Below are 15757 nucleotides of genomic sequence, written 5' to 3'. Positions count from 1 at the left end.
TTAACATACACTTCGAGATTTCAAAGCACATACATTTCAGTAATTCTTGAGTGTCAGCCAGATGCAAAAAATGGCACCCAGACTTTTTGAGGTGCTCACAAATGGAGAATCTTTAGGAATGAAATGCGCCTGGCGCCCTGCTAATTTTGAACCCTGACTGAAGGACCTGGATTTCAAACCAATTCAGAATACATATTGGATGGTCTTAGCTTACACACACAGGGCCTAGGCTGGATAGCTCAGTTGGTTAGAGCATGGTGCTGATAATGCCAAAGTTGCAGGTTTGATCCCCATATGGGACAGCTGCATATTCCTGTATTGCAGGGGGTTGGACTAAATGATCCTTAGGGTCCCTTCCAACTCTGTGATACCATGCTTCTCAAACCATATGCTCCACTTTTTGTTTTACTTCCAATCACAATGTGGTTCTCTAACATTTCATGTCAGGCATGGGGAGTGACTGGAAATGCAATGCATGGAGAGATTTTTAATCTCCCCAACCATTGGTGACAAAATAAATCCATCCCACATCGCAAATATGGGGGTGTCCCACCCCAAAGCCTAACTGTAGCAAAGGGGACAATTTTCACTGCTGTTTGGCAAGAATGAAAGAGTTAAGCCCCCCCCACTCCATTCCCAATTAAATTCACTCTGTCCATAATTATATTTTTAAAAGAACACACACAATATAATTGGGAATAATGCAATTAGCATCATACGTACTTTAGCCCCACTGTGTAACCCACTTCACAAGGCTACTGAGAATGAAAATATGACGGCCCTATGTATGCTCCCCTTCACTCTTTGGAGGAAGGGCAGGATACGAATGCTATAAATATTATGTACAAGCCAGTTAGTAAAATCAAGGCTAAAATTGCTCCCCATGCCTCTCACTTCCCCTCTGGCTTCTAACCAACCTCAATGTCAGCAAAAGCTCTCCATGATGAACTGTGCCTGTAGACAGAAAAATAACTATAATTGTGTTTTGGACACTGTGGCCAAGGGATAACAAAGCAACTTGGAACCCAATACAGTTCACTTACAAGGAAGGCTTTTACTGCTGAAGATTCTATCAATCAGCAGTGTCAAGGGCACATTTGGCATCCCAACGAAGCGGTCATTGTCCAAAAATGTACTGAATCTCTCTAGATAAGGGCCACAGGGCCAACTAATGCTGCAATTCCCCGCTGTTAGCTCAAATTCCCTCCAGAGACTCTCCATCAAATTCCTTTGCAGGCTATTCCTAGGGCAAAACCAAAGCACTGATCATGCCGGGCATTCCCAGAAGACACCAATTTGGGATTATTCAATTAGCTGCTGGGACTCCAGCTGCGCCACTGCAATTAAATGCAGCGCATCAAATTGAGAATACTTTGCCTTTGGAAGGTCCAACTGATCCGCATTCCCAATTGGAAAAGGTCACAAGACTGTTTCATTTTTCATGAAAAGGATGTCTTTGGGCAAAATTTTCAGGCAGATTCCTTTCGCCTGCACAGAGAGTGGTTTTAGCATAGATGACACGGCTGTTAATATACCATTTTTACTACTTGGGCAGATAAATGTTTTATTAAGACCACCCAATGCTTGCAATAGCCTTTGGAAGTATAAAACTATATATTTCTGACCCATGGGAAAGCTAAACAAGTGACATCACATCTGGCAAGTAAACGTACCATTCTCAGTTATTATATCAAACCCCACCAACCTACGGCCTTTGGCTACTGAGCTATTAAATAAGTTGGTTGCAGATCCATTAATAATGCCTCTGCCTCAGCCCCCTAAATGCCCAAGAAAATGATCAGCTATGCATTTTCCTCCAAAACTCCCTGGACATTTGAAAAGCTAATTAGAACTGCCTGCTATGTCTGTGAATTTTCTGTGGCCGATCTCAGTTATTTATATAACAGTCTCATTCCCAGATCAAACTGATACCAAACAACATAAATAAGCAAATGCAACACTTAGCATTCACTGAGCTTCTGTCTTTTCTTTACGACTCTGGATCATTTGGATACAAAACTCAGTGCAAGCAGCACTAGAGCAAGAGGGATTTTGCAAGTGTTTATTTTTTAAATCGCCCGTTTTATATGCACACAAACTACAGACAAAGAAGCAAGGATAAGATCCAACATCACACCAGCTGCTGAGACTTCCCCAGTCCTTCTCCTTCCCCCCACAGCTCCCATGTCCCCCCATTTGCTCTAAAGTCCCCACCCCTCCACAACCCTCTAAGCATATTAGGGAGCAAGGATGAATGCTGCAGCCAAGTCCCTATTTATGCAAGGGTGCCATAACTGGATATAACATCAAAACAAGGAAAAAATACTGACTGAAAAATGGAACCTACAGGTAGGTATCTGGTCAGTAACTGAAACCACATTGTTCAGAGCAATGTCCGGAGGTCTGAAAGCTTTCCCTTGGAAAAGCTGAAAGAATCATATTAACCTTCAAGCACCACAGAACTGGGCCAACGATCAGGCAATGAAGGAAAAAGAAAATGCATTTTATACATCACTTCATTTTTATGAGCAATCAGAGCAGATATGCCAAGCATCTTCAAGTTTCCATGTGGTAGGTTCAACTTCACAGCTACTTTATCCGAAACTGTTCAGGGGACCCAAACAACTGCATGGAGTCTTCATGTGTCCTATCCATCACATGAATAAAATATATACTAATAATACTCTTCAGCATTTGCAGACCCAAAACATATTTAACTCAACCTCCAAACACAGGACTCACTCTTAATAGTTTTACCATATAACCCTTCCCCCACTTCTCTTAAAGCAGCTTTTAAAAACTATGATGCAATGGTTTTGCTACTGCAAGTCACCTTTTAAAAAAAGGGGGCATCACTCAGTTTGGACACTTCACAACCCAGTGATTGAAGACCAATGGGGTGTGTGGGTGTGGGTGGGTGTATACAGTATATATAATCCAATTAGCTGCTTTATAGTGCTCCAGTTAATTCCACAGAAAGTTTTAGATGCAGCACAACAGCTCTTCTCAGATAGGTATAAAAAGACTCAGAGCTCAAAAACTTTTAAAAGGTGGTAGAAATGGTTTTTCAAATGTTGCACAGATGCACATGGGTGCAGCTGCACAGCAGAATACAAATGTATAAGTAAGAAAGAAAGAAGCCTTATGGGGGTGGGTAGGTGTTGCTCCCCTGGAGAGATAATGTCAATGGATGTCTTTCGCTCACCACAGCTTCCCATTCCTGCTTGCTTTTCATTGATTTCTTAGGAAGGTTGGGAGTACAGAAAATCCAGTAGTTTCTATAGCAATCATGACACTTACACCTGCTGAGGAAATTGTTTTTGCAGCTTTGGGGGCAGGTAGCGATGGCAGCCTACAGAGCTAGTTCTGAGACAGCAAAATCCCACGGGGAATGTAAGGTGCTGAAACAGGCAGCCTGTAGTAGGAGAAATCAAGAGTACTGGTCTTCTGGGACCTGTGCAGGGAAGCAAGGTCTAAAGCAGGCATCCCCAAACTCGGCCCTCCAGATGTTTTGAGATTACAACTCCCATCATCCCTAGCTAACAGGACCAGTGGCCAGGAATGATGGGAATTGTCATCCCAAAACATCTGGAGGGCCGAGTTTCGGGGGGCCTGGTCTAAAGAGACCAATGAATAACAATCTGATCACTTGCTATATGCTGCCTAATTAGCTTTTCCTGGAATTATTTTTCTCTGTTGGATAAAACGAGCTCCCGTAGTATTTTCAGTTGCTCTTTGTAGGAAGAATTCACTGTGTTCAAAGCACACCACCATACTCTGAAATCCAGCCAACTGATTGGTAGTGTTACACGTGAAGATGCTTTTAAGGATTCTGCTGAGGATTGAACATTTTTGTCATCTGGGCATATCAGGGACCTATAGAACAAGCCAAAAATATTCTTTTGCAGAAAGAAACCAGATTTATTTTTCTACTCAACATTTTACATCCTTCAGGCTTGAATACAGAATTAGATTACAGTTGTTTTTTATGAGTTATTATGTGGTTAATATCTTAAAGGAATATTATCAATTTCTTTAAAAAATTATTTATAGTTTATAGTTAAAATATGGTCTCTTTAAGAAGCATTTACGGAAATTATAGCCACCTGTAGTTGTAGTCAATATTGCCTCTCTCTATATAAAGAGGCATTAGGTTAATGGTCGTGGTGACTGAATCCATTATGTTCCATGTTCCATGTCTCTGATATACAAGAATATGATATGTAAATTTATTGTTTAGAATGTGTGTTATTTTACTTGGTTTCGTATAAAATTACATCACATTATGTTCGTTTATATAATCCAGAGTATGCACGGCTGACGAAGCCCGGTTGGGTGAAGCATGGGATTATCCTGGAATCATTGTCTTATTTTCTGCATGTGCCATTCTTCCAAGTTTTTCATCTGATACATGCATACAAGGAACGCTAGAATTCTTAACAGCATCTTCATGTGGAACACTACAAGATTGATATCCATGGATATTGCTTATATAAGAACTGAATAGATTGCATTTCCTGATCAATCTGCTGGACTTTAATTTCTCATAATATGTTTCGTTTATATGATAAGTTGGTCTAAGGTAAAGGTAAAGGTACCCCTGCCCGTACGGGCCAGTCTTGACAGACTCTAGGGTTGTGCGCCCATCTCACTCTATAGGCCGGGGGCCAGCGCTGTCCGAAGACACTTCCGGGTCACGTGGCCAGCGTGACAAGCTGCATCTGGCGAGCCAGCACAGCACACGGAACGCTGTTTACCTTCCCGCCAGTAAGCGGTCCCTATTTATCTACTTGCACCCGGGGTGCTTTCGAACTGCTAGGTTGGCAGGCGCTGGGACCGAGCAGCGGGAGCGCACCCCGCCACGGGGATTCGAACCGCGACCTTTTGATCGGCAAGCCCTAGGCGCTGAGGCTTTTTACCCACAGCGCCACCCGCGTTGTTGGTCTACAGAACCATATATTTTGATATGATATGTTGAATCACATTTAAAAAGAATTTATATAGTTACACATAGCCTATTACGTTGCTTGTGTTGTTGTGAACTGTCATGAGGCAGGACTGCTATGCTCAGTAAAACCAAACTGGGCCAAGCAAGCTAACAACTATGTCACATCCTGCAAGCCACAGTCAATGGTTCCTCCCTTTTGTTTCTGCAGAGATGTGCTACATCAGGACCAGTGCTCTGCAGTTTCCACAGGACTGCATTTCCATTCGAGGGAAAGCAGTAGCTGTTTGGGTTTGCTGGCACTGGGGAACAATAGTTCATTGATGGCCCAATGCCCCTTTCTGTTAGGTTTTCGCAGGTTTTTAGTTGTTGTTGTGACTGCAAATAAAATGAAGTCAAAAATGCAGGAATTTCCTGAAGGCCAGAAAGTTTTCCAAGGCTATAAAATGTATTCCTGTTATCCAATCCCAATCCTTATACAAGCAGAGGGTTTTCCCACCACCACCAACTCCTGTCAGAATATACTAAGGCACAGTGGGCCACTGTATTACAGCACAGCTTACCAAAAGAAACTGCAGATGCAATAAATATACTGAAAGGACTGGTAACGCCTACCTAAACTACTTACCCTGAACCAATTTAGTTTGGAATTTAACACTTCTTTCAAAAAATATGTATCTTCATTCGCTTGGAGAGTGTCATTTAAACTTGTATAATCCCAAAACCACAGTGCACCACAAGCAGAGGACAAATGGGGGGGAAGGGCACAACCGTCCCATTTCCGCAACAAAACTTAACACAGAGACCACTGGGAGGAGGTCAGAATACATTATCAGTAGCCTGCCTTAACTAGGGAAAGTTTTCTTCCTGCAAGGTTGCTAACTTGATAGAAAACTCACCAAGAAAACTCAGTGCATCTCTGTGCCATGAGCTGAGCCAGGCTTTTGTCTATCTTCACAATTTGAATGGCAGCAGCGTTCGAAACCCCCATTGTTCTAGGCACGTTTTGTGATAGGGAATTTCATTAATCCGAGCAGTTTCTGAGCTCTGGGTGCAGGACTGAGCCTAAGATTTCAGATTAAAACTGCCCCTGCTGGAAGAAAAGGAAGACCCTTATCTGCCTCCCCACTTCCAGCCACTCTCTGAAGACTGGAGAAGGGACCCTCATAAGAATATAAGGGAGGACAGGCAGGGGAAGTATGGCTTTGGGTTTTGTTTTGTTTTGCAGTCTTCTGATGAAGACTAGACCATGTGGAAAATGAACATAAGATTTTAGCTGCAGTTCACTCATTTTCAGCTTTGCATTTTTGTTATAAACCGCACCAAGACACTCCATTCTGGTGCCCATAACCTAGGATTAAGGTGCCATTTAGCTCCTAGCTTTCATATCTCAGTTTCTAACACTGAATGGCAGACATCACTACCAACACATTAAACACTGGCTCTCCTGAGCAACTTGTCCTTCCCTTCATGCTTCACGTGGGCCATTCATGTGATGTTGTTGTTGTTGTTTTAAAAAATGCTTGTTTAATCTACCATTAAAATGCAACTTAAAATAACTATGTTAAAAACAAAGGATAAGACCAAAAAATATTTTGCAGGGCTGGGTAAATGAAACGGTCTTCTCCAGATGTCAAAAAGAACCAGGAAGATGATACCAAGTAACCCACACACCTCATGGTTAGCCACTTCATTTTGCTTGGTGAGGCACTTGGGGGAGTGCCTCTGAAAAAGATCTTAAGGTTTGGGTAAGAACCTCATATATGTTTATATGTTAATATTTTATCTGTTAACATCTGGTAATATGTTCACCTTATTTTTAAAAAAGAGATCATAGGGTGTTGTTGTTTTTAAAGGAAACCCATCCAGAGATTTTTATTGGGTTCACTGTAAACTTGCAAAAATGTTTTCACCACCCCCTCAAATCAGAATCCTGAAAAGGGAAAAATGTGTGTTTGGGGCAAAGACACTGCAATATTTTTAGAACAGCGAGTCTAATTTAGAAGCATCCTCACAGCATGAACTCTGCCACATGCAGCCACCAGCGAGTATCTGCAAGGCTCATTGCAAGCCCTCATGGAGCTTCCCTGTAAATTTAACTTGAGGGGCTTAAAAAAAAAATCTTACAATTAAAGAAACAGTTCAGCAGCACTCTGCATTCTCAATTTTTCTTTGAAAATTCACATTCTCGGATGGTCACGTAAGAAATCTCACAAAAGAGTAACATTTTTGTATGAGAGAGAACTAAGCCAGAAACAATGAGGAGATAACATAAATTGCAGAGCCAGCCTGATTCATCTTCCTTATTTATTTAACAAGCCAAACATAAAATATACTGAATTAACAACCCCTTATCTGCTGTAGCCACCAAAAGACCAACCTACATAAGGAGAATTTGCATTGCTTTCAGGCTTGCTGAAGGCTTAGTACATGCTACGGACTGCAGCTGACCCAACAGGGAGCCTGTCACCTAGAATCGCTTAATAGAAGCACGAAGTGTGGGAGACAATTTTCCTTCCCTGCAGCACCATAAAACACAGAAAAATATTTGAAGCATAGGAGGTGAAGTAAGAGATGAGAAAACCAGGCTCAACCTTAGCTTGATGGACAAGCTTAAGTGCAAGTTACAATGATGGGTTTTTATCATCCTTGTAGAGCACATGAAGTGTGGAGCTCCAGAAATTATAACTCTGAAGTCTGACAACTCAACACTTTGGGGATCATGAAGAAATGTAAAGAGCATTCAGATCTCCAAGTTCCAAAAAAACTTAGGGAACCATAGATCAAAACCAGCACCTTAAAGTCAGCCTTAAGGAACCACAGCATCAGTTTAAGTGCTCTCCAGTGCAGGTTAATATGCTCTCATGCGGCTCGGTGGCATTTCACTGCCTTTTAAAAGAACCTTCAGGACACATGCATCATGAGACACTAATGAAGGCTCCAGATTCCTAGGGTAAAATAATAGTCAATCATTCTAAACCAAAGATAAATCAACTTTCAATGCAAAAATATTGGCCTTGGTGCTTTGAATATAATTTTGGCAAATCAGCAACAAAGAGTACTTTTACCAAAGGTTTTAACTTTCTCTTTCAACAGGAAGGGTTGTGCGTTTTCTATTTCTTCATATCATTTTTATAACGAATACATTTTTATAACAGTACAGAAACTTAAGTTTGGTATGAAGGGCCCAAGATAAAAACTTGCATCTCTTGCACTAGTTAAAGAACAGGTGATGCTATTCTGAGTGCCACACCCTGCAAGAGATAGATTCAGCGAGCTATTTTATTTCACACTTACCAAAGAGACAGAGATGAGACAGATGTGGGTTTTTTTTATAAAAAGAAAAGTTGCTCATAATTACTGAAGAACTGAATAATAAACAGATGCTATCTTCGTAAGCAATAATCCCCACAGTAGTAAATCCAGAGACTAAACAACATTTTTCTTTTTATGTTTTCTCTCCTCCACCAATGCCAACCGCTCTTCCTTAACATACCTTAACTCTAACTAACCCTTCCCCCCCTCCATATGCTAACTGCCTTAGGATGCTCCTTGTCAATCACAAGCAACTCATCACTATTCTAAAAGAGCTGGGGTATTACATTTGCATAAAGCCGAGTCACAAAGCCCTAATCCTTTAACCCAATATTTAGTCCAGGATGATTCCATTATGACAGTATTTTTTAAAACAAACTCAAGGCACACACACCCTTTCCAACAGAGGTTAAAAAGCAGCAGCAATTACCAAGATTGTATCCACACAAGTTTGAGCAGGCATAATGCCAACTCTTGGATGTATCGATGCTTTGCAGCTGCTAATTATAATTAAGGAACTCCAACTGGTATACAGCACAAAAGAAGAAAGAATTAATTCTGAACAGCAACCCCCATACGGGATCAAACCAACAGCACGTTTTCCTTTTTATTGAAATTCATAGGAAAATATTGGCTTGCCTACACTTTTTGCCCTATTGTGGACAGCAGGAAAGCATTCGATCCTTTGGAACGGTTATTACTTTATAACACATGGAGAACAAAGCTCTCGTTCATATAGATGCAAGCCCCCATGCCGACACCTGAACGTTGCTGGAGGGCTCATGACCCAGTGGGAATCTGGTGGAGGCTTCGTGGAACCTCAACACAGCCTGTGCCATTTGGACCTTCAGGATGGCATAAAAGGACGGGTGCAATCATGTGAATGGCAGGGTCAGCAGAGAGTGCACTGGTGGCACTGGCTGATAAAACTGGTGCGTCCACCCAGTTTTCAACAGGCCACCAGCCCACAAAAATACCCAAAAGAAACACAGCAGGGCTGTGTTTTTTTTTTATTTTTTAAGAGCCAAGTGTGAGTAACATTTTGCCCTTAAGAGTCAGAATGCAATTTGAAAAACAGAGATAAATAATGCAATATGGATTCAAATCACAAGCAAGGAGATTCCAACTAAACATTAGGTAGAACTTTCTGATAGAACTGATCAACAGTGGAACAGACTCCCATGAGAGGTGGTAGACTCTTTTTCATTGGATGTTTTTAAGCAAAGGCTGGGTGGCCATCTGTCAGGGATGCTTTAGCTTTTGATTCTTGCACTGCAGAGGGTTGGACTAAATGACCCTCAGGGTTCCTTCATTTCTATGAATGCTGGTGTTTTAAAGTAACTGATACCTTTTCCCTTTTTTACAGAGTATGAATTTTACTAACTTCTTGTATCCTCTTGGAAGCTCCACTGCTTAAGTAATGTACATACTTTATCACAAGAGCACTTACATGCCCGACTAAGCCTTGGTATCCAGCAGGTTCAAAACTCTGACATCTTCGCTGAGGCTATATCAGGTAAGACTTACTATATAGACTGACCAATGCTGAACTAATATGGCTGCAATCAAATGTAATGCTGGTCATTAATCATGTTTAGGGAAATTAGCCTGTGCACAAGCTGCATTCTAGTGCACACAGTTTAAGCAGTCCCTTAAGCAGCTAGAACAGGCTTCCTCAACCTCGGCCCTCCAGATGTTTTGAGTCTACAGTTCCCATCATCCCCGACCACTGATCCTGCTAGCTAGGGATCATGGGAGTTGTAGGCCAAAAACATCTGGAGGGCCGAGGTTGAGGAAGCCTGAGCTAGAATGAGGGAAATAAACCACAGAGCAACAGGCTTAGCAAATGAATATTAACTAGCACTGTTGGTTTGTTTCTCTCAAACAAACTATGACTGGGATGCCAAAAACAAACCTTGGCTTATGATCATGGTTTCTTGGAAGGAAAACAAAATACAAGCACTGATTCACAGCTAAGCTAACACTGAGTCAGTCACTCCATAGTTTGTTTCCCCATTCCACTATACCGTATTTTTCGCACCATAGGGCGCACCGGACCATAGGGCGCACCCAGTTTTTTGGGGGGGAAATAAAGGGAAAAAAATTATTTCCCCCCCAGGCGTGGGCTGGGGAAGCTCGAGCTTCCCCCAACCCCAGCCCCCAAACAGGTAGCTCTCTGCAGGCCGTGGGAGCCCAGCGCTGGCTCCCGCTGCTTGTGGAGAGGTCTGCGAAGCCTGGACGCGCTGAGCTCAGCGCGCGCAGGCTTCGGCATGCTGGCAACCCTGCGCAAACAGCGGGAGCGCTCCCGCTGCTTGCGGGGAGGTCCGGGAAGCCTGGACGCGCTGAGCTCAGCGCGCGCAGGCTTCGGCATGCTGGCAACCCTGCGCAAACAGCGGGAGCGCTCCCGCTACTTGCGGGGAGGTCCGCGAAGCCTGGACGTGCTGAGCTCAGCGCGCGCAGGCTTCGGCATGCTGGCAACCCTGCGCAAACAGCGGGAGCGCTCCTGCTGTTTGCGGGGAGGTCCGCGAAGCCTGGACGCGCTAAGCTCAGCGTGCGCAGGCTTCGGCATGCTGGCAACCCTACGCAAACAGCGGGAGCGCTCCCGCTGCTTGCGGGGAGGTCCGGGAAGCCTGGACGCGCTAAGCTCAGCGCGCGCAGGCTTCGGCATGCTGGCAACCCTGCGCAAACAGCGGGAGTGCTCCTGCTGTTTGCGGGGAGGTCCGCGAAGCCTGGACGCGCTAAGCTCAGCGCGCGCAGGCTTCGGCATGCTGGCAACCCTGCGCAAACAGCGGGAGCGCTCCTGCTGTTTGCGGGGAGGTCCGCGAAGCCTGGACGCGCTGAGCTCAGCGCACGCAGGCTTCGGCATGCTGGCAACCCTGCGCAAACAGCGGGAGCGCTCCCGCTGCTTGCGGGGAGGTCCGGGAAGCCTGGACGCGCTGAGCTCAGCGCGCGCACGCTTCGGCATGCTGGCAACCCTGCGCAAACAGCGAGAGCGCTCCCGCTGCTTGCGGGGAGGTCCGGGAAGCCTGGACGCGCTGAGCTCAGCGCGCGCAGGCTTCGGCATGCTGGCAACCCACCCCTCTCACTCTCCAGGCTTCAGCGAAAGCCTGCATTCGCACCATAGGACGCACACACATTTTCCCTTCATTTTTGGAGGGGGAAAAGTGCGTCCTATGGTGCGAAAAATACGGTAGTTTGTTTCCCCATTCTAGGAAGGAAGGAGCAAAGGGGCAACTACTCAAGCTGTATGCACCAGCTAAGGTCCCCAACCATTGTTTCTGACCAGCGTTACATGCCAACACTGCCGCATTTTATTTATTAAAAAACACCTTTCTGCAGTACCTTAGTAGTCATTTAGTCATTGACTAGGAAAGCTTATAGTGCAGTAAACCAAACAGAAAGATGACCTTGACTAGAAGGATCTTCAGAAAATTCTGAACTACCCTGCGGACCAGAGCTTGATCATTGAACACACCCCTGCTTCATCTTGCAAACATCTCATACACCCAGACATTCAAATGTCTTAAACTCTCTCCCTCATCTCTTAAAATACAAAGGCCTCTTGCTACAGGGCAGCTGTACTTACTCTCACTTTCTTTTCTTTTTTTAAAAAATGCTGCTGTTATGTTTTTAGCCAGCTATGAGAAATACCAACAATAATCTCAGGAATCCAAAGGGAAATGAAATACCTTTGCTCTGCTGATTGTAGAGGTCTACAATTGTTTGCGTCCTCATAGATTTGCTTTTCATCTCTTCTTGTTCCTACCTCTTATCTCTGCTTTAACCTGCCTCACTTGGCCCAGACGCCTCAGCATCTAATTTAACTGCTCATAAAAACACACGATGCTGCATTACTTTACATTTAGGATTTCCACTTTACATGGGTTGAGATCATCTGCTTCCCAGTTGCTGAATTCGCTAGAAACCAGTGAGACAGAGGTTTTGTTTTGTTTTTAATATGTATTGTTATGAGCTTTCATTTATAAAATGGGAAGTTGGTTGAATCTGTGTGCACGTGCTTCTCAATAATGCAAAGTTTCCCAACAGATCAACGGATTTGAAGAAATCCCCCGGAAAAATCTATGGCAGTTTTTTTCAAAAGATGACAAACTTCACGGGAAATTCTGTTGTTGAGAAAGCAAAAACAGACCACGTATGTAGCTCTGAAAGGAAGAAACTGCAAGAACTTGCTTGGCATTTTTTTCAAGCACAGAAACTTGTAACATTTAAAAACAACCTTATCATTTTCAGATGAACAAAAGGATCCAAATTCCTGTCCCACCCTTTCTACCCATGAGCCCTCAAACCTATTGCCTGCCTCTGAAATCGGATGATATCTCTCTCCCATCTCCCTAATGCTTGGTACAATGCTGGGGGAGCATCTCAAGCATCCGGAGTTTCTGATACATTGCCATAGCAACATTCTAAGCACAAGAAAAGGAGCCTCTGATAACAGAGACAAGTAAAAGGAGCTCCTTCGCCAGCTTAGTTTGTAATTTAAGCTGTGCAAGAAGCCCCTTTTACTTGTCTGTGTTAGCAGGGACCCCCTTACTGGTGCTTAGAACACCTAGAGCCATTTGAGATGGTCTATTTCAGAATACAGGAGCCCTTTTGGAATGTGCCAATTTGCATTCCAAACCAAGTAATTGCAATATCACTGGTGCACAGTGTGCGCACACTCCTCCACAGTGATGCCACTACTGCTTACCTTGTGCGAGAGCACGATCGCAAACCAGCCCTTATCGTGTAATTTCTGGTTTTCTTTTATTATGCAGATTAAAAAATAATTCATTTTAAATACCTGTCTGAACCAATGGGATTTGGCACGTTACAAATACATATTGCATTCTATTATGAGCAACCAAATGGGAGCCCTAGCCCTTTGTGTCCTCCTAAGATGGAGAAAAAAGAGAAATAAACAAAGCGTTCTGGGAGGAAAGCCAAGATTTCCTTGGCACCCATCTACCTTATCACAGCACAGGACTTCCAAGATGCTTTTCTCATATTCCCAAATGCCAAGCAATTTAAAATGATAAGAGACTGAGGAGAGGAATAACACAAACCCATAACAAGGGTCCACTCACAGTACTAAAAAAATCAGTAAGAGATGTTTTGACCACCCACATGGATCAAGTTAACAGGCAGAGAAACTCTTGCCAGACTTTGTGAAAATCAAACATAGTAAGATTCATGGTGATTTGACACAAGTGATGGTCTTCTTTCACGCTGGAGACTTGGAAGTCCAAGCCATCTTTTTCCAGAGGGAGCCTTCTCTGTAGAATACGCTGTATGTCACACGCAGATATCTCTTCCCTCAGAACTAACTGGATCTCCCAACTATTTTAGATATATGAAATACATGCCAGCACACATTGAAATCAAGGACAAGACAGGCTAGGCTATGGAAGGAAGTAAGCAAGGAGGGTTGCCAGAAATTTCAACTGCAGCCAAACATTTAACAAATTTTACAGCCCTCAAATGAATTAATGGAAAGTTGACTATATAAAGCTGCCTAAACAAAACAGAAACCCAAACTTTAATTAGCAGTGTGGCTGAGCTAGTATCTTTTCTCTTTCAAGTGACTCAGCAGCAGGTCAAAAACAAAATGCTCCAGAATGAACACAGAGTCACATTTATGCAGTCAGCTGAAGTAGTAATTTTAGATCCTAGACCACATCTGCAATCAACCTCTAAACTAAAACAGAAACTCCTGTCTCATAAAGCTACAATTAACTTGTGTTTCGAATGTTATTCAAGTGGAGCTTACAATAATGCACCCTTTCGCTGGTTAATTCACTAGACTCTCTTGCCAGTTTAGGATGTTCTGCTTCAGTGTGGAACGTAAATCTCAAACTCACTTTGTGAGCAAACCAAGCACCTTTTTATTGTTATTTGTACTAATAAAAAAAATGTCAAAACAGCAGTTCTGGAAATATATAGTTTGAATTGCCAAGTTAGCAGGTGGAAGATTCAGGCCACCTCATGTGTCAAGTCACTCTGAACCTCTGACTGTAACAGAGTACTGTATCGGCATGCATGGGGGAACCCTAGATTTGCTCAACAATGAATCTTTAGGAAAGAAAAAACTATGTGGGCAATCCCCACTACAAAACCAAAGCAGAAACCCAGCCCAATCCTGGCTGGCACACTGAACAAAAGCATTCCACTCTACAACATTCTGTTGCACTTGCAACAAAAGAGGTTCTGCTTGCCTCCACACACAAATACGAACCAGTTTTCTGGAATTAAGGATAAGTGCTCATTTAGAGAGGATGTCAACCCAGACAAACCAATTTACGAAGGTGTGGCGGTTGCAGGTTCATTTGCACACAGGTATATCCATCCATAAAAGGACGTGGGTGGCGCTGTGGGTAAAAGCCTCAGCGCCTAGGGCTTGCCGATCGAAAGGTCGGCGGTTCGAATCCCCGTGGCAGGGTGCGCTCCCGTTGCTCGGTCCCAGTGCCTGCCAACCTAGCAGTTCGAAAGCACCCCCGGGTGCAAGTAGATAAATAGGGACCGCTTACTGGCGGGAAGGTAAACGGCGTTTCCGTGTGCTGCGCTGGCTCGCCAGAGCAGCGATGTCACGCTGGCCACGTGACCCGGAAGTGTCTCCGGACAGCACTGGCCCCCGGCCTCTTGAGTGAGATGGGCGCACCCTAGAGTCTGGCAAGACTGGCCCGTACGGGCAGGGGTACCTTTACCTTTTATATCCATCCATATCTATATGTTCAAATGCCCTGCTGCCATGGTTGTTTTAGAATTATTACAGGGGCGATAAATATAAGTGTGCACTTTTTTTAGGATTCAGCAGCTAGTTGTAAAATTGCTTCAAGGTGCACTTTGATTATCAGATTCAAACAAAGCAACAGGATGACAAACATTGTCATATGGCTTTGCCACCAACAGACACCCAGGTTCTACTTCCTGGTGCTTTCCTAACACCGATTTCACCAAGATACTTTTCAGAGCACACACTAAAATGAGGGGCGATACAATATTTGTGTGAGCACAAAGGCTAAAGAGGCCAGCCAACAGGCGTGTAATGCCTTTCTCTCCACCCCCACCCCCAGACAAGCGTTTCAGATGCTTGCCTGGATCAAATACATGCTTCCCACTGAATGGCATTACAGCGGAAGATTTAGCAGCTTCCATCCTGCCATGTCAACTGCTCTTGTCATACTTGCTGGCAGAATTCCATAACAGGAAAAATGAGGGGTGACGGGGAAATGAACTTTCCCCCTCTCCACTCTAATATAGGGTTAAAGACACAATGGCAGGGAAAGCGGCACTCCTACCAGCTGAGCTACATCTCTCCCCCCCCCCCCCAACCCTTTGATAAAAGGCTTCAGTGTTCAAGAATGTCAATCTGGCATCTTTCACTTGCATTCTAGTCCCTTTAAAAGGCATATAAATAAAAGGTTACACAGGGATTGATGTCAGGTGTAAGAGACAGAAAGATATTCTCACTGAGACAGCTCCCAGAGTCTACGTTTCATT

General features: G+C 43.8%; 1 protein-coding gene across 5 annotated transcripts in view; it reads right to left on the bottom strand.

Annotated features, from left to right (window-relative positions):
• Positions 1-15757, bottom strand: part of SRGAP2 (SLIT-ROBO Rho GTPase activating protein 2) — a 200742-nt gene that overhangs the window by 140463 nt on the left and 44522 nt on the right. The gene's annotated exons all lie outside the window — the stretch shown is intronic.

Source organism: Podarcis muralis, chromosome 5, assembly GCF_964188315.1.
Source record: "Podarcis muralis chromosome 5, rPodMur119.hap1.1, whole genome shotgun sequence".
Lineage (NCBI taxonomy): Eukaryota > Metazoa > Chordata > Lepidosauria > Squamata > Lacertidae > Podarcis > Podarcis muralis.
Note: the sequence above shows the minus strand (reverse complement) of the source record. Positions and strands in the feature narration are given on the sequence as shown.